Raw genomic sequence first — 25,681 nt, forward strand, 5'->3', positions numbered from 1 at the left:
TACTTAGAAACTATCTGTATGGCTTAAGATAGTCATGTAAGTATTACTCACCCAGCTGTGAGCTGACGGTGGGGTAGGGAAGCTCTGAAGATAATGTGGAAGTGGATTTCCTGTTGAAATTAGAGGACTCGGAACTTTGTCAGAAACTGAACAGCATCCTGTTTTGTAGTAAGTAAGTGACATATAATTCATTTTATATCAATGTCACATGCAACCATTCTTACATGAAAATACCTTCATATGCTGTTTTGAGCTGTAAAAGGTGTAGTGTCTCCGAGCTAAACTTACAGACCTCTTCCACATGTCTGTGGTACAAATTTGAATAAATTCACCTTGTTTTGATTTACTGAGGTCTGATGACACAATGTTTTCAAAAACCAGCTATCCAAGGAAGAATAATATTCTCTGGTTCTTATTGAACTTAGCTTTGCCATGATTCCTTCATACAATGCTCTGTCAAATGGAGCCTTAAGATAGTGGAGAGTCACTCTCACATTTCGAATACAACTGTTTGGTCCATGTTTTCACCAAGAATGTAGGGAGGAGAGGAGATGAGTGGCCCTTGCTTAACACAAACTGAGATCCATCAGTGTGATATTACAAAGCAAGAGCTGTTTGATGTCATTGTTGTCACCCTGTTTTGACTGCATTTACGTACTTACAGGCCAGACAACTGACTGAAGGCTTGTCCACACAGACCACATGTATGGTTTCTCTTCACTGTAAACGATGCTTGTTCCTTCCATGTTCAGAGCTCCTGAGAATTAAGTGTTCCTGGCAGTTCTTGATCCAGTGTTTGAGTTGAGCAGCCTGTCAGTAAATGCCCCCTTGCAAATTCCCTGGAAAAATGAATTTGCAACATTTAAAAGTAGAATGAAAGCTGCTAGATTGTCACCTGGATCATTAAAAACTGCAGATGCTGTAAATCAAGAATGAAAAATAATTTGCTAGTAAAGCTCAGCAGGCCTAGCAACATGTGTGACTGAAAAAACAGGTTAATGTTTCAGGTCTGATGATCCTTTCTCAAGTTCAGAGGAAGGGTCACCGAACTCAAAACATTAACTCTGTTCTTTCCTTCACAGATGTTGTCTGTCCTGCTGAGCCATTCCACTTGGATCATTTGATATCTTTGAAAGGACAGAAGATGAAAAATACAGGCCAAATCAGGCTGTGGGAACTGGCTGCAGAGCCAATCTTTGTTTGTGCAGAGCCAGCAGAGTGGGAGGTTTGAGTGAGACCACAGCAATGCTGTCGGTGTAACAGTACAAACCGTACAATGATCTGACCATAACCAGCCCAGTTCGTCCCCTCCCCCCACTGCACCACACAACCAGCCCAGCTCTTCTCCTCCACCCACTGCATCCCAAAACCAGTCCAACCTGTCTCTGCCTCCCTAACCTGTTCTTCCTTTCACCCATCCCTTCCTTCCACCCTAAGCCGCACCCCCAGCTACCTACTAACCTCATCCCACCTCCTTGACCTGTCCATTTTCCCTGGACTGACCTATCCCCTCCCTACCTCCCCACCTATACTCTATCCACCTACCTTCTTTTCTGTCCATCTTCGGTCCACCTCCCCCTCTCTCCCTATTTATTCCAGAACCCTCACCCCATCCCCCTGTCTGATGAAGGGTCGAGGCCCAAAACGTCAGCTTTTGTGCTCCTGAGATGCTGCTTGGCCTGCTGTGTTCTTCCAGCCTCACATCTTGTTATCTTGGATTCTCCAGCATCTGCAGTTCCCATTATCTCTGACCATAGCCTGTGTCAGTCTGTAACTGGATACGTGTAAACGACCGCAGCTGGCTGAAAATGCATTCCTGCAAGCAAGTCGGAATTCATGGTCCTCCTTTTGATCATTAATTCCCCTTTTGCACTGGTGAAATTTGTATTTGGAGTACTGTGTTCAGTTCTGCTCACCCAACTTAAAGAAGATTATGAAACATTTCGGGGCAAATTCAATGGACTAATACCTGGAATGAGTGGATTGTCTCAAAGGAACATTTAGAGGCAAATACAGGCTAGGCCTGTATCCTCTGGAGTTGAGAAAAGAAAGAGGAGACTAAATTGAAACATGAAAGATCCTGAGGGGACCTGACCAGATGCATAGTGAAAACATGGTTCCTCTTGTGGAAGGATCTCGAACTGAGGGTCATTGTTTAAAAGTAAGGGTGAGTCCATTTGAATTCGTGAGGAACATTTCTTTTCTCTCAGAGGGCTGAGAATCTTTGTAACTCCCTTCGTCAAAAGGCAGTGGATGCAAAATTTTTATATTTAAAAAAAGGCCGATTCTTGCTGACCAAGACAATGAAAGATATTCTGAGATATGCAGGTACATAGAACCGAGGTTGAAATTAGATCAGTGATTTTATTGAGTCGCAGAGCAGGCTCGAGGGGCTGAGTGGCCCACACTTGTTCCTCATTCCTACGTTTGAATAAACCACAGGACAAAGCAGCTCAAGTCTTGTCTGATTACTGTGGGTGAGGAGGGTGTTTGAGCTCCCAGTTCACTCACCCAGTGGATTAGTTCCTCTCTACACCCCAAAACAGCTTCAATTAACATTTGAAAAGTTTTAATCACATCAGCTGTCATCCTTCTAACTTACAGGGAATACATCATTCCTAGTGGGATCATGCATTTTAATAGGAGTAGAGAACACACAAATTAGGAATCAGTTGTCCATTCTGTGTCTCGAGCCTCAAAAAGGTCAAACTTGATCTATTTAGGCTTCAATTCCACATTCCCACTTGGCCTTGATAGTCTTTTAAAAAAAAACACATCCTGTGGGCATTACTGGCTGTGTTCAATTGTCATTAAGAAAGTGGCCATGGTCTGCCTTCATGAACCACTGTAGTCCATGAATGGTAGGTGGACGCATAATGCTGTTAGGGACAGAATTCAGGATTTTGTCCCAGCAATACCTTTCCAAGTCAGGATGGTGAGTGATGTGGAGGGAATTCACGCCCAACGCAGAGTCCACAGTATGGAAAAAGGCTCCGCTGGCTCTGGCTGATCTTGACAGTACCTTCCAAGTGCACTGTTATTCCATCTTTTATAGCTGACCCGAACATATTTTTTCAACTATCAATTTTATGCAAATTCCCTGTTTTCTTTCTCACTCCCTTCTTACATATTAGGGTTACAGTAGCGAATGAGTGCTGTGAAGCTGCAGTGCTAACCATTGAGTCACCATGCCGAGTTTAGAAGAATGAGGAAAGATTTCACAGAAGCAAATAACATTCTAACAAGCCGAAATACAGGAAGAATGTTGTCAATGACCAGGGAGTCAGAGCTTGGGGCATGGGCTAAGCTGTTAAGGACTGAAATGAGGAAACCTTTTTTTAAAAAAAACACAAAGACTGGCAACCCTGTGAAATTTGCTGCCACTGAAAGCAGTTAAGCCCAAACACTGATACTGATGATGATGATGATGATGATGATGAAGACGACATGTATAGTTGTGAGGGCTTAAGGGATCAAAGGGTATGACTCTCAAGTGGGAAGAGGCTGAGTAGAATGATCAGCCATGATCAAAGTGACTAGCGGATAAGGATCGAAAGCTACAATGGCCTGTGCCTGTTTTTATTTTCTATGTTTCTATTCTGTTAAAGGTGGAAAAAGAACAAAATTATTACAACTGACACAAATATCAGCACTGGATGAAAATCCTGTACCTCTTTACCAAACAGCAACATGGGAGCTACTTCAACACGTGGATTGCAGCAGATCAAGAAGGTGCAGAGTGATTTTGGAAGCTTCTGGAATAGCTGCTCTGTCTCTCATTTTCAATCCAGTTTTCAGGTTGTTGAACGCCCTGAGAAAAGTAACATAGTGTGTCAGAAATATCTTTGGACGTTTGCTGATACTGGGGGAAGGGGTGGGATAGGTGCTGGGGGTACAGGAGGGGGTAAAGTTGGGGAAGAGGGACAATGAGAGAAACAATTGGCTGGATTTTGTGGTGGGATGACGGCCAAAGAATAACCCAAATATCGAAACCACAGGGCCACACCCTGCTCAGTTCTCTCCCTCCACTCTGGTCTTTCTCTCAGCCTCTTTCACACCAGCAGCCAGCTCAGCGTCAAAGATGTGCAGGTGGACACTTTTTCATCAGTCTCGGGCACTAGGACAAGCATATTGCAAACTGCCCTCAGTGTACACAGCAATGATTTAAACCATTAACTTGTGACTCCAGCCCCATTCACACCAAAGACAGTCACAGGATAAATTAAAAAAAACAAAAACAAAACTGATCACATTACATCAGTACTTTCGATGATGCACTGTTTCACACAGATACAGGATTGTCAAACCTTTACCCTGTCACATCAGCAGCTAAATACCTTTTCTCAGAAAGCCCCTGTTGTAAACTCCTTCTGTTTGACCATGTTCCCTCCCAGACTTGCTGGCACCTGTTCCTAGATGCTGACCTTATTAATGGCCAAGAGTCTACACAGTTTTTGAATAAGAAACATCCTGCAATTAAATTCCAGGCCTGGCCTCAGGAACCAATAATTGATTTTGCATTTTTTTAGCACAACTGCTGCTCACAGCCCAGACGTCACCGTTCAACTCTCAGATTCAATCCAAAAATTATTTTTAAAAATTCAGTGAGGATGCTAACACAGGACACAGTGGAAAGACCTCTGACCAGTGAGTACACATTGGAGTTCTGCTTTACTGAGAACACCTCTCATTGCTGTAATCACGTTCTGAAGTGGCTTGACAGGGTAAAAGCTGACAGGACTTTCCCTCTCACAGGACAGTCTAGGCCTGTTTCAGGGAGGAAGCCTGAGGCTCTCTGCAACCTACACGCAGCACCGGAAGACCCCTGTTTGGGACTTGAGACCTAAACTGAGCTGTCATGCAGCCCTCTTGCTGGAATACAGCACCGAAGCTGCCCTCCCCTTTAACCTGTACTCACCGCTTGTGGCTCTCATGAAGGTCCATTTCATTCCGGACATCCCTCCCAATACGCATGCTCCATAGCTGACCACAACATCTAACGACCAAGAGCAAGCAAGAGGCGGAACAGGAAGAAGGCACCGGCTGTGCTTGTTCTCCAACCAATCAGAGGACGAGGCCGCAATTCTGAGGGCGGGTCACCGGGCCCGAAACGTTAAACTCTGCCTGATCCTGCGCAGATGCTGCAGACAGGCTGAGCTTTTCCAGCAAAACAAAGTGTGGGGCTGGATGGACACAGCAGGACAAGCAGCATCTTTAGGAGCACAAAAGCTGGTGTTTGGGGCAGTTTTAATGCAGTTCCCATGATCTCTGAGCTTTTCCAACAGAGATAGTAGGAACTGCAGATGCTGGAGGATCTGAGATAACAAAGTGTGGAGCTGGATGGATACAGCAGGACAAGCAGCATCAGAGGGGCAGGAAGGCCAACGTTTGGGGTCTAGACCCATCATCAGAAATGGGGGAGGGGAAGGGGGCTCAAATAAATAGGGAGAGAGGGGGAGGTGGATAGACGATGGATAGATGAGAAGATTAGTGGAGAGGAGACAGACAAGTTAAAGGGGCGGGGATGGAGCCAGTAAAGGTAGGTAGGGAGTTAGGGAGACGATAGGTCAGTCCAAAGAGGGTGGACAGATCAAGGGGCGGGATGAGTTTGGGAGGTAGGAGATGGAGTGGGACTTGAGGTGGGTGGAGGGGATAGGTGGGAGGAAGAACAGGCGAGTGAGGGGGGCACAATCTGGCCAGTTTTGGGATGCGGTAGGGGTGGGGAGATTTTGAAGCTTGTGAAGTCCTCATTGATACCATTGGGCTGCAGGGTTTCCCAAGCAGAATATGAGTTGCTGTTCTTGCAACCTTTTGGTAGCATAATTGTGGCACTGCAGGAGGCCGTGGAATGACATGATGTCTAAGGAACGGGAGGGGGATTTGAAATGATTCGTGACTGGGAGGTGCAGTTGTTGACTGTGAAGCGAGCACAGGTGTTCTGCGCAGTGGTCCCCACGTCTCCGCTTCGTTACCCTGGTGTTATGGGTGCCACAACGGGAACAGCAGATGCAGTACACCACATTAGCAGATGTGGGGCCTGGGATGGGGGTGACGGCAGAGGTATAGGGGCACGTGTAGCTTGCAGGGAAAAGTGCCAGGTGTGGTGGGGCTGGAGAGGAGTGTGGAGCGGACAAGGGAGTCACGGAGAGAGTGGTCCCTCCCGAAAACAGATAAGGGTGGGGAGGGAAAAATGTCTTTCGTGGTGAGGTTGGATGGCAGATGGCAGAAGTGTCGAAGGATGATGCGTTGGATCGCAGGTTGGTGGGGTGGGACGTGCGGACGACGGGAATTCTGTTTTGGTTGTTCTCGTGGGGAGGGGATGTGAGGGATGAGTTGCAGGAAATGCGGGAGACACGGTCGAGGGCGTTCTCAATCACTGAGCGGGGAGGCTGCGGACCTTGAAAAATGAGGACATCTGAGATGCACGGGGGTGGAATGCCTCATCCTGGGAGCAGATGTGGCAGACTTGGGAATAGCGGATGGCATTTTGCTGGATGTTTGGTGGAGGAGGTGTATTCTAGGTAGCTGTGGGAGTCGGTGGGCTGAAATGGATATCGGTTTCTGGGTGGATGCCGGAGATGGAGATAGAGAGGTCGAGGAAGGAGAGAGAGGTATTAGAGATGGTCTAGGTGATCTTAAGGTTGGGTTGGAAGGTGTTGGTGAAGTGGATGAATTGTTTGAGCTCCTTGTGGATGCATGAGGCAGTGTCGATACAGGCGCCAATGTAACAGAGGAAGAGGTGGGGCTTAGGGCCAGTGCAGGTACGAAAGAGGGATTGTGCAATGTAACCTACAAAGAGGCAGGTATGGCTTGGGCCCCTGCGGGCACCCGTGGTCACCCCCTTTTTCTGTAGGAAGTGGGAGGAATTGAAAGTGAAGTTGTTGAGGGTGAGGATGAGTTCAGCAAAGTGGATGAGGGTGTTAGTGGAGGCGGACTGGTCGGGCCTGCGGGACAGGAAAAAGCAGAGGCCCTTTAGGGCATCTGTATGGGGAATGGAGGTGCACAGAGACTGGACGTGCATGGTCAAGGTGAGGTTTTGGGGACCGGGGAATTGTAAGTTCTGGAGGAGGAGGAGAGCGTGGGTGGTGTCACGGACATAGGTAGGGAGTTCCTGGACCAAGGGGGTGAAAATGAAGTCCAGATATGTGGAGATGAGTTTGGTGGGGCAGGAGCAGGCGGAGACAATGGGTCAATGAGGGCAGGCAGGTTTGTGGATTGTGGGAAGGAGATAGAAGCGGGCGGATTGGGGTTGGAGAATAATGAGGATGGAGGCTGTGGGTGGGAGGTCACCTGAGGTGATGAGGTTGTGGACGGTTTGGGAGATGGTTTGGTGATCGGGCGTGGGGTCATGATCAAGGGGACAGTAGGAGGAGGTGTTGGAGAGTTGGGATATAGCCTCGGCGATGTAGAGGTCAGTGCACCAGACTACAACTGTGCCTCCCTTGACCATGGGTTTTATGGTCAGGCTGTGACTGGAGCAGAGGGCTGCTTGTTCTGCAGGGGAGAGGTTGGAGTGGGTGAGAGGGGTGGAGAGGTTGAGGCGATTGATGTCATGATGGCAGTTAATGATGAAGCGGTCGAGGGAGGGTAGGGTGTCTATGGATGGTGTCCAGGAGGGGTGGGTGTGTTGGAGAAGGGAGAAGGGGCCAGTAGAGGGAGGGCTAGGCTCACAGTTAAAGAAGTAAGCGTGGAGGCGGATGCAGTGGAAAAACTACTCAGCGTCTGAGCATCAGCGGTTCTCGTTGATGTGTGGATGGAGGGGGGCGTACGGCAGCAGTGGATGGAGTTGCATCGGCAGTGGGCGGAGTGCCATAGGTGTCGGTGGTGGGCGGAGCAGGGTAGGAGGCGACAGCAGCGGTGACGGTAGGAGTGTCCTCAGTGTCTATGGTTTTGGACTCGGAAATGGAGGCAGTGGCATTCGCTGTCCCGGAAACGGTGCATCCGGCGGCAGACGATGTGTCATCTTTCCTGGTGGCTCCGACAGTGGCCACATGGCCAGTGGTGGTGGGCATATTGTGGGGAGGTTCCTGGGTGGGTTTGGGGATTTGGGAGATGGAGGAAGCCCGTTTTGGGTGGTAGGTACCAGTAAGTTTACTGTACTTATGGTTTTTTGTGCCCATGAAAGCAGAGGAGAATTGTGTGTTCAGGTTCTGGACCCTACGAAGAAAAAAAAAAGGAAAGGTCCTTTGCAGGTCTGAGTGAGGGAGGGTCTGAGCTGGGTTAGGCTGGATTGCAGTGCCTGGAAATGTGGGCGCATTGTTGCGAGTGTGTGTTTCAGGAGTCGCAGGTAAAAATGCTTCTGAAGTGCCTTAATATAATGAATGTAGACATTGTCACGCTTCGGGCCAAATTGGGAAGGCTTGAATGTGGACTGTAGTCCATTGGGGATGATCTGGTTCCATAGGCAGTTGCTTAGAAAGGCAACGTGGCTGTAGTACCTGGTTTGCTTCAGGGTGTGGTTCAGCCGTTTCAAGGCCGAAGAGGGCAGTTTTTGGACACTTTTCCAGGGTAATGGTGAGACTGCATTAGGCTGTGTGCATGATGAAATCAGAAGCCATCCCGAGATGATTGACTGAAGTGATTCCTTTGAGAAGTATTTATCTTCAGAGGAAATCATAACCAGACTGGCCCTGGATTTATTGGACTTTAGGCGAATGACACATGGTCTTGTTTAAACCCAAAATATTCCGAGCAGTCGTTTCAAGTTGAATGCTGAAACATTATTTCCATTTGTGCAAGAGATTACCACCAGCGGATGGACTGTAAAACTGGAGAATATCTCAGTTAGACAATGGTGACATTTCTTTTACCCTTCCAAAGGATTGTGTGCTTATGGAAATCTTTCCAGAAAGAGATGGAGGATAAATCATTGAATATTCTTAAGGGAGAGGCAGAAAGATTCTTGACTAAGAATGGCACACTAATGTTATAAGGGGTGGAGAGGAATGTTTATTTGAGGCCACATCCAGATCTTTCAAGAACTCATGGCATGGCAGACTGGGTTTGATTTTTCTGATCACTTACTTCTGATCCAAGTTTCTACGTCTATTGTCTGTAGAAACCGGAAAATAAGGAGAGAATTAATGTGGTCACGAAGGATATCCCTTTCAGGATGATGGGTACAACTTCCAAATCCGATTTTTAAACAGCACTATGAAAGTACACGGGAAAGTTTCATGGTTTTCCAGAAAGATCAGAGACATAGAATGAAGTTAAATTCTCATTAAAACTGCTTTAGTAAACAGATTGGGCTGAATATATGTCTTTAATAGGACAGATTACTTTTATTTGTTGTTGTGAGATGAGTTTCATTGGCAAGACCAGCATTTATTGCCTCTGTCTAATTCCCATTCAGAATATGATGGTGAAACCCACGGACACTAACAGATATGTTTCATGGTGAAGTATAGGATTCTGAGCAAGTGACAGTGAATGGACAATGATATATATCGAAACCAGGATGCTGTGTGGCCTTGGACAGCGTAATCCTCAACATTTGATGCTCACGACATATGGAAATTGTAAGACTGTATTTTCTGTTTTCAAAAATTAAGGTCAGAGAGTCATTCAGTAGACAAACAGCACTTTCAGCTCAGCATGGCTATTCCAGTCAAGCAAACAAAACTACACTAATCACACTTACCTTGAAGTCTATAGCCACTAGGCTCTGGCATTTTGAATGCTCCTCCAGCTGCTTCTCAAATGCTGAGTTATCTTGAATTATCTGTGACCTGAGATTTTGCTTTTTTCTTTCACTTTATGCATGAACTGCGTTTTGCAAATATATCCCACAACATCAAAGACAGTGATTAGCTCGATAGATCATGACAAATGTCTGCAGTGCTTTATAATCTTCTGGAAAATCAGACTTTCTTTTTAATTCGTTTGGGATTTTAATGTAGCTAGATCATCCCTAATTGGCCTTGAAAACTTCCAGCCCGAATTTCACCAAATTGGAAATGTAGTGGACATTGAAAAAGGTTACTTCGGAGTACAATGGGATCTTGATCAGATGGGCCATTGGGCCAAGAAGTGGTAGAGAGAGTTTGATTTGAATAAATGTGATGTGCTGTGTTTTTGAATTCAAATCAGGGCAGGACTTATACTCTAAATGGTAAGCCCTTGGGGAGAATTGCTGGAAAATGTGTCCTGTTAGTGGGCGCATAGTTCCTTGAAAGTGGATTCAGAGGCAGCTAGGATAGTAAAGAAAGTATTTGGTACAACTTCCCTTTATCGGTCAGTACATTGTGTATCGTAGTTGGGAGGTCCTGTTGCAGCTGTACGCTGGTTAGGCCACTTTTGGAATACTGCATGCAATTCTCTGTCCCTGCTATCGGAAGGATGTTGTGAAACTTGAAAGGGTTCATAAAAGATTTAAAAGGGTGTTGCCAGGGTTGGAAGGTTTTAGCTGCAGGGAGAAACTGAATAAACTTTTTCCTGGAGATTCAAAGGCTGAGTGGTGACCTTACTGATGTTTGTAAAGTCAGGAGGGGAAGAGATAGGGCATCCAGACAAGGTGTTTTCACTGGGGTCGGGGAGTCCAAAATTAGACGGTGTGGATTTAAGGTGAGCTGGAAAAGATTTAAAAGGGACCTCAGGGGTAACTTTTTCACACAGAGGGTGGTGGTGTGTGTGGAATTAGTTGCAAGGGGAAGTGCTAGATTTTGGTACAATTACAACATATGAAAGGATGGGTATGTGATTTGGAAGGGTTTAGAGGGATATGGGCAAAATCCTCACAAATGGGACAAGATGGGATATGTAGTTGGCACGGATGAGGTGAAACTGAGGTCTCTGTTTCCGTTCTTCACCACTTTATGACTTTATGATTTGGTGAATTTCTGATGAATAGTTACATACAGCATATTTGTTGCTGGAAGTTGATTATCACATTGATTATCAAGGGAGGGCTTTTGGTTTGCCTCCTGTTGGAGATAATTCCTGACGGACAGCATTGAAGAACTATTCTTGTTAGCCATTCATCAGCTATGCTGCCCTCATCTTTTGAAATAATAACATAGATGACTGCAGTAACTGAGGACCATGAAACGGTGCTGAGGACTCGTTTTCAGTACAGTTGAGATGCTGATGTTGTAATCTCCTGCCAACATGGTCTGTTCGTTTGTGAGCATTCACAATCCAGGCTCAAACAGAAACACTCTCTTTGGCAATGCATATTTGAGTGACACAAACATGGAACCGGATCATGGAAACAGCACTGGAAGGGAGTGGAGGTTAAGAACTGGCAGGAAAACAAATACATCAGCAAAATATGCACATGGGAACAAGGAGTTTATTGTTCTTTTGAGGAATGACACCATAACAGCTAAAATACATTATTCTGATGAACGGAAAGTTGTATCCATTTTATTAGTTTCATTAAAATAATGGTGATAAACAGCTGAAATAATCTGGCACTGACCATTTGAAAAAAGCTGGATGCTTTCAGAGATAGCTGGGCTGTCCCAGGTTCAGTAAGTGCTGATACTTTATGAGAGATGCGGTTTTGAAAAACTTTCTAAACACAGTTGATGGAACAGACAAACAAGAGCCATTTGCTAGTACTTCGGAATATATCAGACCTTTCATGGCTGCTACCACATAGAATCAGACAATTGAGAAAAGACTCATTGAGACTGCACCGCCTGGTGCTGATCCAAATGCTTTTTATAGTTTGGCATGTTACCTGCCTCAGCCATTCTCCTAAGCAGTCATTTCAGACACCATCACAATAGGACAAACATCTCCTGACAGAATTGGAAGTCCGTAATGAAAATTCTTTGGAATTTTGTGAGGACGGTGAGCACAGTGTTCTGTACTTTCACTCTTTATTGTTTCAGCTGGTGTTCCAATATCATTTGAACTGAAATCAGAGTAACTTCCCATGCCGCCCATGCTACTTCACTCATTATGGCATCATGGACCCGAAGGAAAAATGTGGTCAATGCAAATTGGAGACAATCCTGCACAATCTTGGAACCCCTTATATACAGCTCTGTGTGTACTTCTGCACCACTTGGATTGGAAGTGTTTCAGGAAGGCAGCTTCATGTTACGTTCTCTAGAGCTCTTGATGATGAAAAATAAACATAGCCTTTGCTCATGCCTGCTAAAATCCATGGATGAGTGTGTCTTATTAAGACGATCAAGATACTTTATGGTTTCAAAGTTGAGTCTAAAGTCTTGGAAGGTAAGACTTTGCCAAATGAGTGTAAGCCCAGCGACATCAGGAGCATGGCATGACATTGTGGTAAGGATCCCTGTTGTTTTCAATCAGAGGACTGATCATGCGAAATCAGTGCCACTGAATTCAAAACATTCTTGGCAATTTATCTCAATGTGACATGGCATCAATATTAGGGATCTTTAATACAGAAACTTTGCAATGTCTCATTTAATGATCATTCACAAATACTTGAAGGTCAACTCAAATGGCAGCTTTGTTGTTCTGATCCAGATCAAACAAATTGTGACAATCCAAAAGAAAGAAGAGAAATTCTGGAATGTAACTTATCCAGTCCAGCAGCATCTGTAATATGACTTTTTCAGAACAGGTTCATAACAGACTAGATATGCTAACTCAAAATGTGTCTCCAGATGTTGCCTCATCTGTTGCGTTTCTCCACCAATTTCTGTTTCTGTTTCAAATTTCCATAATCTCCAGCATTTTGCTTTTCTGGACTGGCCCAGCTTGGTGAGATTTTGACAATATCATCCATTCCTGTTTCCGTTAGTGCTATTCTGCCGATTACACTCATCATGCCCCAGTGTCTGTTTCTTCTTTTAAGTTCCAAAAAAAATTGCGAATATCATCCTAAATGCATGAATATCTGGAAATCAATTTTGATTAAAAGTAATTTTAGAGGCAGCTTCATGAGACAACTGAAATAGATTACTCATGACAGTACAATCCGTGCCCTTCACTGAAAGTGTTTCCCCTCATGCTCTGAAAACTTTTCATACAAATCTCAGAATATTTACAGCAAAGCTGTGGTCACTCAGCCCATCATCTCTGTACTGGCTGGGGATGAACTATATTCCTACTATTATTATTCTGTCATCTCGCTATACACCTAACATTTTGAAATCTTGATCTGCTTTTAATTTTGAATATCTTGGGCAGACCCCATGATTAAAAAGTGTATACATAATACATAATTTCCTACATCACATTTAAAGTTATCATACTATGATCATATTGTTGTTTGTCACTCCATCTCCCAAGTACAACGTAATGACATGCTCTGCTTTGCATTTCATTCTGTCTGTCAGAATAAGTGCTAGTTAAATACTGGTGACATTGGGGCATCACTGTCCTCCTCTCCAGTCTCAACAGCCACTGCCGCCATTCCATTCTGTCTCTGAACAATTGGCACATTCATTCTGTCCCTGACTATTTAGTCCATGCTCTTCAATGAACAACATCATTGCACACGGTGCATTTGATTTAGTTTTGGTCAATTGAATCATGAAATGTAAGTGTTACTGTTTTAAAGCACATAACCTGCAAGAAGAACTTTGCATGTTGAAGATACATTGTTGTTTTATTACAGCAGCGAGAAAACCACACTTACTCTGCAAGGTCAGCCTGACTATGCCCAGCGATTTTTTTTTTGTGGTTGGCTGTGTCAGAGTAATCAGCACAGTAATAACATTTTGATTGTGTTTGTTTTTTGGAGGGGGAGGGTGTTGGTGCAGGTGGTTACAGCATTGCACGTGGACAACAGGACAGAGCCATTTAGCCTGAAAAATGAAAACATCCATCATTCTCCCTCACGACAGACGTCGGTAGAGCAATTGCTAATGGCATATAAGACCTATAGCCAACGATGTTAACATGCAATCCAGTCCAGATTTAATTGTGAACTGAAGGCTCACTGAAGGTGTATTGAAAGGGGTTAAATGGGAGTGTTTGTTCGGTGACTGTGATTGATGTCAGTCTCCATGGATTCGAACTGTGTCACAGGAGGGTTTCCCTCTCCTATTACTAAGGGGCTCCATTCAGTGTGTTATCCCATGGTATAAGTGAGACATCAGCGACAGCGCTAACAGGGATCAGCAGCTGCAGAGAGAGGGGGTGGAGAGATCAGAATCGGAGAACAATAGACTGGAATGTTGCAACAATGAATCAGAATCTCAGAACAATAGACAGGAATGTTACAACAATGGATCAGAGTCTAAGAACAATAGACTGGAATGTTACAACAATGGATCAGAGTCTGAGAACAGTAGACAGGAATGTTACAACAATGGATCAGAGTCTGAGAGCAGTAGACAGGAATGTTACAACAATGGATCAGAATCTGAGAATAATAGACTGGAATGTGACAACAATAGATCAGAATCTGAGAACAATAGACTGGAATGTGACAACAATGGATCAGAATCTGAGAACAATAGACTGGGATGTTACAACAATGGAGAGGATCTTATCCTGGGGTCTTTACTTTCTTACCAACTATAGGTCGACATTACCAGAGCGGATACTAGGTGTACTGTGGGTTATTCAGGCTGGTTACTATCCCATTCTCGCTATTATTGGTGTTCCTGGTAAGCCTCTCTATCTCTGTCCAGTCTTTACTTCCATAAAGTATATTCAACTTTAGTGCCGTTTCTGTTGCCTACATTTGGAAAATTTGGAATCTATTATCTTCAGTTTAATTAAAACCTCACTTCATTGTTCATGAATTTCAGACTCATCCTTCACAAGCATCTGAGAACAAGAATTGTTCACAGCATTGAGGGCCTTTATTGATTTATGTTTCGCTATTGTCTCCATCGCCAAACCTGTCCAACACCAGCTCCATAATATCCCCACTCTCCCCCTCTGCCTCTGTACTGTTATTGAATAAACCATTTTCTATGACGTGGTAAAATTCAGACTTTATAGTTCCAGCTCTTTTCGGACCAGTCTACCAAGTTATAAATAATTTGATCACGCCCTTATCCTTGTTTCTGAAGTAATTAACGATAGGAACATCATTTCAGCGCAGTTAAGTCACTCAGCAGGTAATTCCAGAGACACAGGTTATTACTCTAAAGATACTCTTTCAAATCACACCACAGTTGGTGGTAGAACTTAAATTCTAATGATAAGAATTGTAACGAAAGTGAATTTCAGGAATAACAACCATAAAATCAGCAGCATTTTGACTAAAAAACTGATCTCATTCCACTGATCTCCTCTGATAAAGAAATCTAACGTTTTACCTGGTCTGGATTAAGTGTGAATTCAGACCCATAACAATGTGTTTGGCTGCAAACTGCCTTGTGGAATGGTCACAGTTAAAGGTAATTAACGATGGTTAACAAATGCTGCTCTTGCCAGTGATTCTGACATCCCATGGAAAAAAAAAAGTTTAAGTCAAAAAAAGAAAGATGTCAGAGATCTGAAACAGAAAGAACCAAAGTGCTAAGGAAAATGAACAGGTTTGATAGGCTTTGATGAATTTTAAACAGAGTTAGCATTTCAAGTTCACTGAACAGACATCAGAACTGAAATCAGCTGGTAACTATTGTGATTTATTCTGTTGACAGGGATGTTTGTTTTGAAGGGGAGAAGGAATGAGTTGAATAAATGCTGAAAGATAGAACTAGAGGAAAACAAGAAACAAAGAAAGGGATTGTTGATTATCAGGTGGGATGGAAATGAAATGTGAAATTAATTACATTTATTTTTTGCCTTTTCCCATATTCCTGTATGTCGTGCCCATGTAGATATACTTCGAAGTGCCTGTCTGAAATAAGTTATATCCCCTCAGTCTGTCTTCCCTGAGTGTGGTCATCTTCACTTATTCATTAATGGGATGTGGGTGTGACTGGCTGGGGCAGCATTTATTTCCCTTTCCTAGTTGCCCTTGAGAAGGCATCTGTGAGCTGCTTTCTTGAATCACTCCAGACCATGTGCTGTACATTGCTGGTATATAGGTCTGTCCTGTATCATTTCTTTGAGACTTTGTGCTGATTGATACAAGTGAGTGGCTGGCTTGGCCATTCCAAAAGACGGTTGAGAGGTAACCACATTGCTGTTGGTCTTGAGTCACATGGAGGCCAGACCAGGTGAGGATGGCAGATGTCCCCCCTTGAAGGCCATTCGTGAGCCAGGTGGGTTTTTCCCAAATATCAACGAATGCTTAATAGTTTCATCATTCCATGTAGTTCATTGAATTCAAATTCTACAATTTGCCGTGGCAGGATTTGAATCGGGGTGTGGGTCATTACCTGGATCCTTGGATTAACAGACTAGAAATAACACCACAATGTCATTTCATCCCCAACATCCCCAGTCACCTCCAGCAGCAATAGTGGTGTTGCTGCTATCGCGACTGTGGTACAGAAAATTGTGCAATTACATTGTCAACTGCTTCTATTAAGAGCAGACTCATTAATATTTCAGGCCACTGCGACTGTGTAGAGATATGATCGTTTATCAGCCAGGAAAATAAACTAAGGAGAGGAAGGCATTTCCAACACTGAGAGGGAACACGATGTATGTATCAGGGAGAGGGCAGCACTGACAACGGGCATCAAGTGAACTGGTTTCATTCTAGAACTTACTCAGAGATAGTAGGAACTGCCGATGTTGGAATATGAGATTAGGTATCGAGCTGGATGAACACAGTAGGCCAGGCAACATCAGAGAAGCAGGAAAGCTGATGTTTCGGGTCTGGGCGCTTCATCCAGCTCTTCGCATTGTTATCTCATTGTAGAACTTTGTTTGCAGCAGTGGGTGACTTATCCATCATGTGCCAGAGTGCCGACCTCCAATATATTCACAACATGACACACGCCAGCCCTGCCTGGCGTAGTGAATGTGATGTTCTGTTTCCATGAAGGGAGGAACAGAAACTCTTCCAGAAATAGCAGGGAACATGGTGAATAGTGAAAATGAGGAACTGTTGGAAATTCAAATCAAATTTTACTCTGAGATAACTTGCTTCATTGTTCATTACATCACCAATTTTAGTGTCATCTGCAAACTTACCAACTATACCCCATGTTTTAAAAGTGAAATCATTATAGAATGACAAAAAACAATGGCCCAGTACTGGTCCTTGTAGCACACCGTTGGTCACATGTTTGCATTTCGAAAAGCATTCTGTCACTGTGCTTTGTCTTCTTCCTTTGAGACAATTTTTATTCAAATTGTTCATTCTCCCTGTATTCCATGTGATGTGACATTGCTAACCAGTCCACCATGTGGAACCTTGTTGAATGCCTGACTGAAACCTATATAGACAACATCTAACACTCTGCCTCCATCAATCCTTCTCGTCATTTCTTCAAATTTAATTAAGTTATTGAGACACAATTTCCCAGGCGCAAAGCCATGTTGACTGTCCTCAATCAGCCCTTCCCTTTCCAAATACATGTAAATCCTGTCCTGAAAATCCCCTCCAACAATGTGCTCATCGCTAATGTCATCCTCACCAGTGTACAGTTCCCTAGCGTTCCCTGATCACCTGTCTTAAATAGTGGGACCATGTTAGCCAACTTTCAGCCTTCCATCACCTCATCGGTGGCTATCGATGATACAAATATCTCAGCAAGGGGCCCATAAGTCAGTTCCCTAGGTTACCATAAATGCCGAGGATATGCTTGATCAGATCCTGATGATTTATTCATCTTTATGCATTTTAAGGGGCCAGCACCACTACCTCCGTAACGTGGACACTTCTTACTGTTTATTTCCCCGAGTTCCCTCAGGTTCGTATGCTTTGAACAGAAAGCACAGATACAAATTGTTCATTTTAGTAACTCACTCATCTCCTGCGGTTCCACACATAAGCAACCTTGCTGATTTTTAAGGGGCCCCATTCTCTCAAAAAAATCTTTTCTCCAAAATGTATTTGCATAAATCCTTTGAATTCTCCTTAACCCTATTTACTGAAACTCTCTCATGACCACTTTTTGCCCTCATGATTCCCTTCTTAAGTGTACTCCAACTGTCCTTCGCCTCCTGTAGGGATGCATGCAATCCCCGCTGTCAGGACCTGATACATGCCTCCTTCTTTTTCTTGATCCGAAACACAATTTCTCGAGTCATCCAGCATTCCCCACACCTATCAGCATTGCCTTTCATCCTAACCAAGTGTACTGTCTCTGGAATTTCTTAATAAATTTGTGACGATTTCCCATTGCAAGCCATCCCTTTACTTGCTAATATCACTCATGTCAACTTTTGAAAGTTCACGGCTAATATTGTTCAAAATGACCTTGCGGAAGTTTAGAACTTTAGCTTTTAGATCAGGTCAATTCTTTTTCATACTTATTTTAAAATGAATAAAATTATGGATATTTTTTGCCCCAGAGTGCTACCCCACTGACAACTCAGTTACTTTCCCTGCCTTATTCCCCAAGAGTACATCTAATTCTTTCTTTAACCTTCTCTAGGAGGTAAATCCACATGCTGAAGAAAAAAAAAATCATGGACAGACACAAAAAACCCTCTTTCTATCCGATTCTTTCACACTATGGCAGGCTCAGACTATTTTTGGAAAGTGAAAATCCCCTACTGCCACCTTATTATTTTTACAGTTAACTGTCAATTCCTTACAGATGTGCTTCTCAGTTGAAACACTGACTGTTTATTTTTGTGGTGGGGAGTACAATTCCAACAAGGTGGCCAACACTTTCTTATTTCTCAATTGCACCCAAATAACTTCATTGATCACACTCATAGGAATATCCTCCCTAAGTACAGCCAGAATATTATCCCAAATCAAAAATGCCATCGCCCTTCTTCCCCACTTCCTTTGCAACCTTTTCTACCTGTCTGATAGCAGCTATCTGTTTGAACGTTAAGCTGTCATGACTGTCCATCCAGGAGCCACATTTCTGATAGCTATGTTATCCCAGTCTCATGTCACTAACCGTGCCCTGAGTTAATCTGCAATACTGTCAGACCATGTGCATTGATATAAATGCAGTTTAACTTATCAGACCTACCTCATTCTCTGCTTTGCTTCAGCCTGCCTTGCCTATTTGACTTGCTCTTTTTACAGAACTACTGCACCAGACTCAGACTGCTCCCTTTTCTCACAACGTCGCTTGATGCCTCCAGCATATCCATCTGCACCAACTCCGCATCCCATCCTCATCATCTTACCAGTTTAAATCCTCCTGCATGGCTATAACAATTCTCCCTGCTAGAATATTAGGCCACTTCCCATTCAACTGCAATCCATCCTCCTTGTAAAGTTCACTTCAACCCGGAAGAGATTCCAAATATCCAGAAATGTGTATCCTTTCCCCCAAATCAGCTCCTCAGCCCCGAGTCCATCTGCTCGATCTTCTCTATTCCAAACCTCACTAGTTCCTGGCACCAGAAGTAATCCAGTTTTTACTGTATTCACCAACCAACATTCACATTCCCCAATTTCCCATGTGCTACCCTCATAATCGCATCCATTTTCTCATCCTATGTTGTTCGTTCCAAAGTGTACAACAATCTCCTGTTCGTCTGTCGAGCCATTGAGAATATTATATACCCTGTCCAAGACATCCTTAACACTCGCACTCTGTAGGCAACACACTATCCTGCTGTCTTGCAGTTGGCTGCAGAAACGTCTGCCTGTGTTTCTGCCTTGACAGTTCCCTGAAATCAATCACTTGCAACCTGATGTAACCCTCATTACAGTAGAGACAGTATGGCTACCAGAAACTTGGCTCTGAGTGCTATATTCCTCCGAGAGTCTGTCACGCCCAAATTCCCCAAAACAGCATAATCGTTTGAAATGGAGATGGCCACAGGAGACTCCTGCATTGCTTGTCTACCCATCCTACATTTCCTACAAGTAACGCATCAACCTCACTGTATCTGCAGTATTTCTACCCCCTGGAACAGATATTCATCACATTCCCTCACTCCTGTAAATTCCTCTTTGCCTCCAGCTACTGCTGTAACTGATCCATGCGATCTGATATGATTCACAGAACATTATAGTGCAGGACAGAACCTTCAGCCCTCGATGTTGCACCGACCTGTGAAACCAAACTGAAGCCCATCTGGCCTTCACTGTTCCCTTATCATCCACTGTCCCTCCTAACCTTCAGCAATTGACATTAAAGAAACTGTTCTGAGGGAGGGTCACCGGACCCAAAACATTAACTCTGTTTTCTCCTTCACAGATGCTGCCAGAGCTGCTGAGTTTTTCCAGTGACTTTGTTTTTGTTCTGACGTTAAAGTCACGTGTGTACCATTAGCAATGGCACCAGGAGAAACCACATGGAGCAGTCTGCCTGTGCATTCTCTGCTTCATTGGTTTGTCATGTTGGAGCATCAATGACATCCTTCTGTTTCTGTTTATGTGGCTTGACCGTCAGAATGGCCGACTCCTGGTCCCAGGGAAAAGGTTCAAGGACTGATTGGATGACCCCTGGTACCTGTTGAACAGCTCGATGTGCTGCCGAGACTTCTTGTCTTCCTGTGTAACAGGCAGGAGAGAGTGAATGGGCTGTGCCTCTTAATTCCCAATAGTTTTGATGAGCTGAATGGCTTCATTCCCTTCCCTTGAAACCAGCTTGAAGAGCCGGATAAACTGCTCTATTATTACCGTGGACATGAGCATTGTGTAGCTATGTACTGTTACATGAATATTACCGACACTTCAACAGCATAAGCTTGACTGTTGTCGTCCCACACATGTACACAGACTGCTTCGGGGGCTGAGAGGTGGCATTTTTTCTATGAATATTGTGTGATACAGTGAACAGCCAAGGTCATTTTTTCTCAGGTGAGGGTGTGCAAAAATAGAGCGCATAGAGTTATTGAGAGACGGAGGAGATTTCAAAGAGACCTGAGGGGTAACTGTTGCCTGCAGAGGGTGTTGTGCGTAAGCAATAAGCTGCCAGAGGAAGTGGTTGAGACTGGTACAGTCACAACATTTAAAAGGCACCACGATGGATACATGAATAGAAATGGTTTAGAGGGTTATGGGCCTAATGCTGGCAAATGGATATACATCAGTTTGGAAATTCTGGTCAGCATGGATGAGTTGGACCAAAGGGTCTGTTCCTGAACTGTATGGCTCTGTGGCTCGACAAGGCTTTCCTTCCAGGAATGAGTAACGTGAAATAAATTTGATAAGCTTCTGAAGCAATTGCATTTTGTTTTCAGTTTAGGGAATTGTAACTGCGCGGAATATATCGGGAGTGGTCTCAGTAAAGCCCAATACTGATGTGGTACAACAATCCGATGATTATACAGATAGCTTTTGCATAAAGCAGCACCATTCCATATACTTTCTTAATCACTGGCTACATGCGCAGACTAAAATGAAAGGATTCATGTCACAGGGCTCACAAATACATCTGCACCACCATGTTCTGCAATCGCTTTCCGTTCATGTACTTTACTGTTATTTTATCCTTCCATCATAGCACAGACTTCCCCATAACCATATTCAGCCTGGAGTCAGGTCACTCATGGTGTGCCTCAAGGATCTGTTTTGGGTCCACTGCTGTTTGCCGTTTTGATAAGTGACTTGGCCACCGGCATAGGTGGATGGGTGAGTAAGTTTGCAGATGACAGTAAAGTCGGTGGAGTGGTGGACAGTGTGGAAGAATGTTGCAGGTTGGAGGGAGACTTGGATAAACTGCAGAATTGGGCTGAAAGGTGGCAAATGGAGTTTAATACAGATAAATGTGAGTTGATAATGGGAACTGCAGATGCTGGAGAATCAAAGATAATAAAATGTGATGCTGGATGAACACAGCAGGCCCAGCAGCATCTCAGGAGCAAAAAAGCTGATGATTCGGGGGGTCTAGGCCCGAAACGTCAGCTTTTGTGCTCCTGAGATGCTGCTGGGCCTGCTGTGTTCATCCAGCCTCACATTTTATTAAACGTGAGGTGATCCACTTTGGGAGGAATAATAGGAAGGCAGAAGACTGGGTCAATGGTAAAAAAATTGTAGTGCGGATGTGCAGAGGGCTCTTGGTGTCCATCTACATAGATCCCTGAAAGTTGCCACCCAGGTTGATCGTTCTGTTAAGAAGGCTTACGGTGTGTTAGGTTTTATTGGAAGAGGGATTGAGTTCCGGAGCCGTGATGTTGTCAAGTTCGTTTTCGGAGACCCTCACGGACTTGCTGCAATAACAAGACACTGACCTGTTTAGAAAAATACAAATCCATTTATAACCAAGCAAGTACAAGCTGTGGAGAATTACTGTACTCAACCCAGTACAGAGTGCACAGTCTCCCGAGTAATTCTCCCCGAGCAGCGGACAGCCCCCGCTTTTTATACTTTACAAAAGACATGATACATAAAACGATTTCACAACTTACAATGACTTGATACATAAAACAATTACTACAACAGACAAAGACAGGATACCAAACAGTTATTCCATCAACAACATAAAAGGCTAGGATATAGTATGGGTTGCTAGTGAAGTGGTTGCTAATGCCAGGAGGCGATTTTGAGTTGTTGTCTGGGACAGATTGTGATTTCAAGTTGCCAGTGTGTCTGGCTGGAACAAAGTCAGTGCCCTGGCCCCCTTGTCAGCGACAGAAGTTACATGATTTGGAGGTTTCACAGCTTTTCAAATATTCCCCACCGACCCCTATTTGAAACAGTTTGATTCAGATTTTAATTCAGTCAGGAAGCTTAACACAGTGTCTGCATACCGATGTGTGAGAAGATAGGGAGTTACAAAAGCATTACACTGATTTCCTAGCTGGGCAGGAAGCTTCAGGGCAGTGCATGCATACCTATGTGTAGGTAGCTAAGAGTTTACTTCTACAAATTAAATTCTCTGTATAGGAATCAAATGCAGATAAAATACTTTAATTTATAGAAGTATAGAAACCAATGAGATGTTATCACATTAACATTTCATTCCCTCCTTTTTCATTTCATGATAACCTATAACGGGGCCGAGAGGTGAGCTCTGCAGCAAGGGGCTCAGGCATGCCATAAATGTACAGCAGGCAGCTATGACAACCACTAGAACAACGAACCCATGCAGCAAATATGAGCCCCAAGAACCACCCAAAAACCATCCCAACAAACCCCGTCCAGGCCGGGGTCCCTCACTGTGCTGTTCCAACTGCCCCTCTATGGCTTGGATAGCCTGGGTAATGTTATAGGACTCGTTGGTGACGTGGGTAATGCACGTGTCCCCGATAATAGTGCATACTCCTCCTTGCTGAGCCAGCTGATAGTCCACTGCATACCGGGTTTGCTGAGCATTGAGCCCACGTTCAGCCAGTTCCTGGTTGACTGCCTCCAATGCCATCATTGTGCTGTTTCCCAGGGCGGTGAGTCCACATATAAGGTAATTCCGATTTTTTTTTGTGGCCACCACCCCAGGGGAGCCTCCCAAGCCGACAGTTCCCAGTAAGCTGTGTCCGAAGGAAGAGCCCAAGGCAACTGGGTTCTGCCATGCAGTGCAAAACTCCCGGCTCAGGAAGCGTGTGACAATTTGCCATTGAATCTGTGCTTGTTGGGGACAAGGGACAGTGAGGGGGCCAATGGTCCCAACAGCAAACAGCACCGGCAGGGTTGGAGTGACAGTAGTGAAGGCCTCGTTCAGGAGGCAAACAGACTCACATATTTCTTGATAGCTATGCCAGGAGGACTGACCCTTATGTGGATGGAAATTTGTGGAGTTAAATGGACAGGACCCATAATCTGTTTTTACATGAGTGCCATTGCAATCCCCACAAGTCCACTGTATGCCCGGGGTCACAGTTATGGGCTTCGATTCTAAGCAGGGGCAGCTCAACAATCCTCCTATAGTGGTGCAATTTCTCTTTATGCACCAATGGGGGCGAGGAAACATTATGGGGGTGATTAGTGACGAGAGCAGGCACACAACAAGTCCCAGTTCCATTAAAGCAAAACGGATAGCTGTTGGGATTTGTACAGCTAGCCCCTTCCTTCCCATGCCCAGGTCTAGTGTCCCCACAACCAGAGAGACCACTAACTACTAGTTTCACACATGTACCCTGCACACCCCTGTACAAGTTCCCCTCTCCCCTCAGCAAGGCTTAACGGAATACTCTATTTCATAAAGCTGACTTGGGTTCCAGACAGATGTTGCCACAAATAATGCTTCTACAGATCGTGCTAGTGGGTAACATGCTGTCTGATTCCCGTGCAGCCGGATGTGTGTTTTATAAAACAGATTGTCCTGCTGGCCATGCATGTGCAGAATAACACTCAGTCCAATGGTTAACTGAACGCCGATGAGGAAATCCATCGTTTACAGTCACATAAGTGGATCCAGTGATTCTGCCCTTTAACTTTAAGAGCTGTCGGAGTCTGAAGAAGCACTCGGTATGGTCCTTTTCACCTTGGTCCAAGCTTGGGGCGATCCCAGTCCCGGACAAGTACAAAATCTCCAATCCGCGGCCACGAAGATCGATCCTGAATCTCGAGGGCTTGTTCCGGTGTGTGCGGAGGTAGTCCGAAGGCGCACTTCACCTGCGAATGGAGAAACTTTGATGATGATGTTAGTTGTCGGAAGTACGTTTGCATTTCTTCTCCCATCACATCTAGGTCAGTTTTGGTGGGTGGGCTGGTATTGGCATCCCATGTTATTCTGCTGGGTCGGCCATGGACTATTTCCGCTGCTGAGAGCCCAGTAGTAGAGTGGGGTGTTATTCGCATGTGATACAAGGCTAGTGGCAAAACCTTTAACCAATTCAGGCCGGTTTCTGATGTCAACTTGCTCAGTTTAGTTTTAAGTGTTCCATTAGCTCTCTTTACGGTCCCTGCTGCCCGAGGGTGGTAGGCACAGTGGAATTATTGTTGGATGTGTAATGTACCACACAGTTCCTTGTTAATTTTCAAAACAAAGTGAGGGCCGTTGTCCGAACTAATTTGTCGTGGTACTCCAATCCTTGGTATTATTTCAGTCAATAACAGTTTTACTACTGTTGGGGCTTTGTTGTTTGTCATTGGGAAAGCCTCTATCCATCTACTGAATACATCTACAATGGCAAGACAATATTTGTAACAGTTTACGCGTGGCAGTTCAATAAATTGTTGCTGAATGCATTCAAACGGTCCACCTGGCAAGAGTATTTTTCCTGGTGAGCATCTCACCCCCGATCCACATTGTTTTTCTGGCATGAGAGACAAGATGCTCCACGAGACTCGGCTGCCTCAGTCAGTCTGGGGTGCCACCAGGTACGGAGCAGAATACCACTCATTCCGTCCTTGCCAAGGTGGGTGTCAGAATGCAGACAGTCAACAAGCATCGGTAATAAAGTATCAGATACACACACTTGGTCGACCTGGGTAACCCAAAGGCCTGAGGGCACAGAATGTAAACATCCATGCGCCTTCCAAATATTCTTTTCAGAAGCAGTAACGGTAGTAAGTCTCGAACAGTGACCATGTCTGGCATGCCCGTCTTTTCTGAAGGCATGCCATCTACCGCCTGCTTGTTCATAGAGGGTATAATAACAATTTGGTCTGCAGCAGCCTGTTTAGCGGCCAGATCAGCCCGAGCGCTGCCCCGAGTAACTATAGAATCAACAGAGGCATGGGCAGCGCGTTTGATAATAGCCAATTGTTTAGTTTTAAGTGTGAAACTGTTTAGGGAGGAGGATTGCCTGGAGGTTTTCAACAGGCAGGGAATCCTGGATAGGTGTACCTGAGGACGTTTAAAATCCACACTGGGTCCGGAGAAGGAGTGGGGCATCAGTAAGGGCCGGGCGTGGAGAGGTTAGA

The 25,681-nt window shown here is 44.5% G+C and overlaps 1 long non-coding RNA gene across 1 annotated transcript; it reads right to left on the reverse strand.

Annotated features, from left to right (window-relative positions):
* Positions 1-60: 60 nt before the first annotated feature.
* Positions 61-5,008, reverse strand: LOC132208679 (uncharacterized). The gene is made up of 3 exons (XR_009444811.1): positions 4,919-5,008; positions 3,672-3,811; positions 61-839 (listed from the first exon to the last, which is right to left on the reverse strand). It is a non-coding gene; the product is annotated as an uncharacterized LOC132208679 (long non-coding RNA).
* Between the last annotated feature and the right edge of the window lie 20,673 nt (positions 5,009-25,681).

Source organism: Stegostoma tigrinum, unplaced genomic scaffold (genome assembly GCF_030684315.1).
Source record: "Stegostoma tigrinum isolate sSteTig4 unplaced genomic scaffold, sSteTig4.hap1 scaffold_50, whole genome shotgun sequence".
In the NCBI taxonomy this organism is placed as follows: Eukaryota; Metazoa; Chordata; class Chondrichthyes; order Orectolobiformes; family Stegostomatidae; genus Stegostoma; species Stegostoma tigrinum.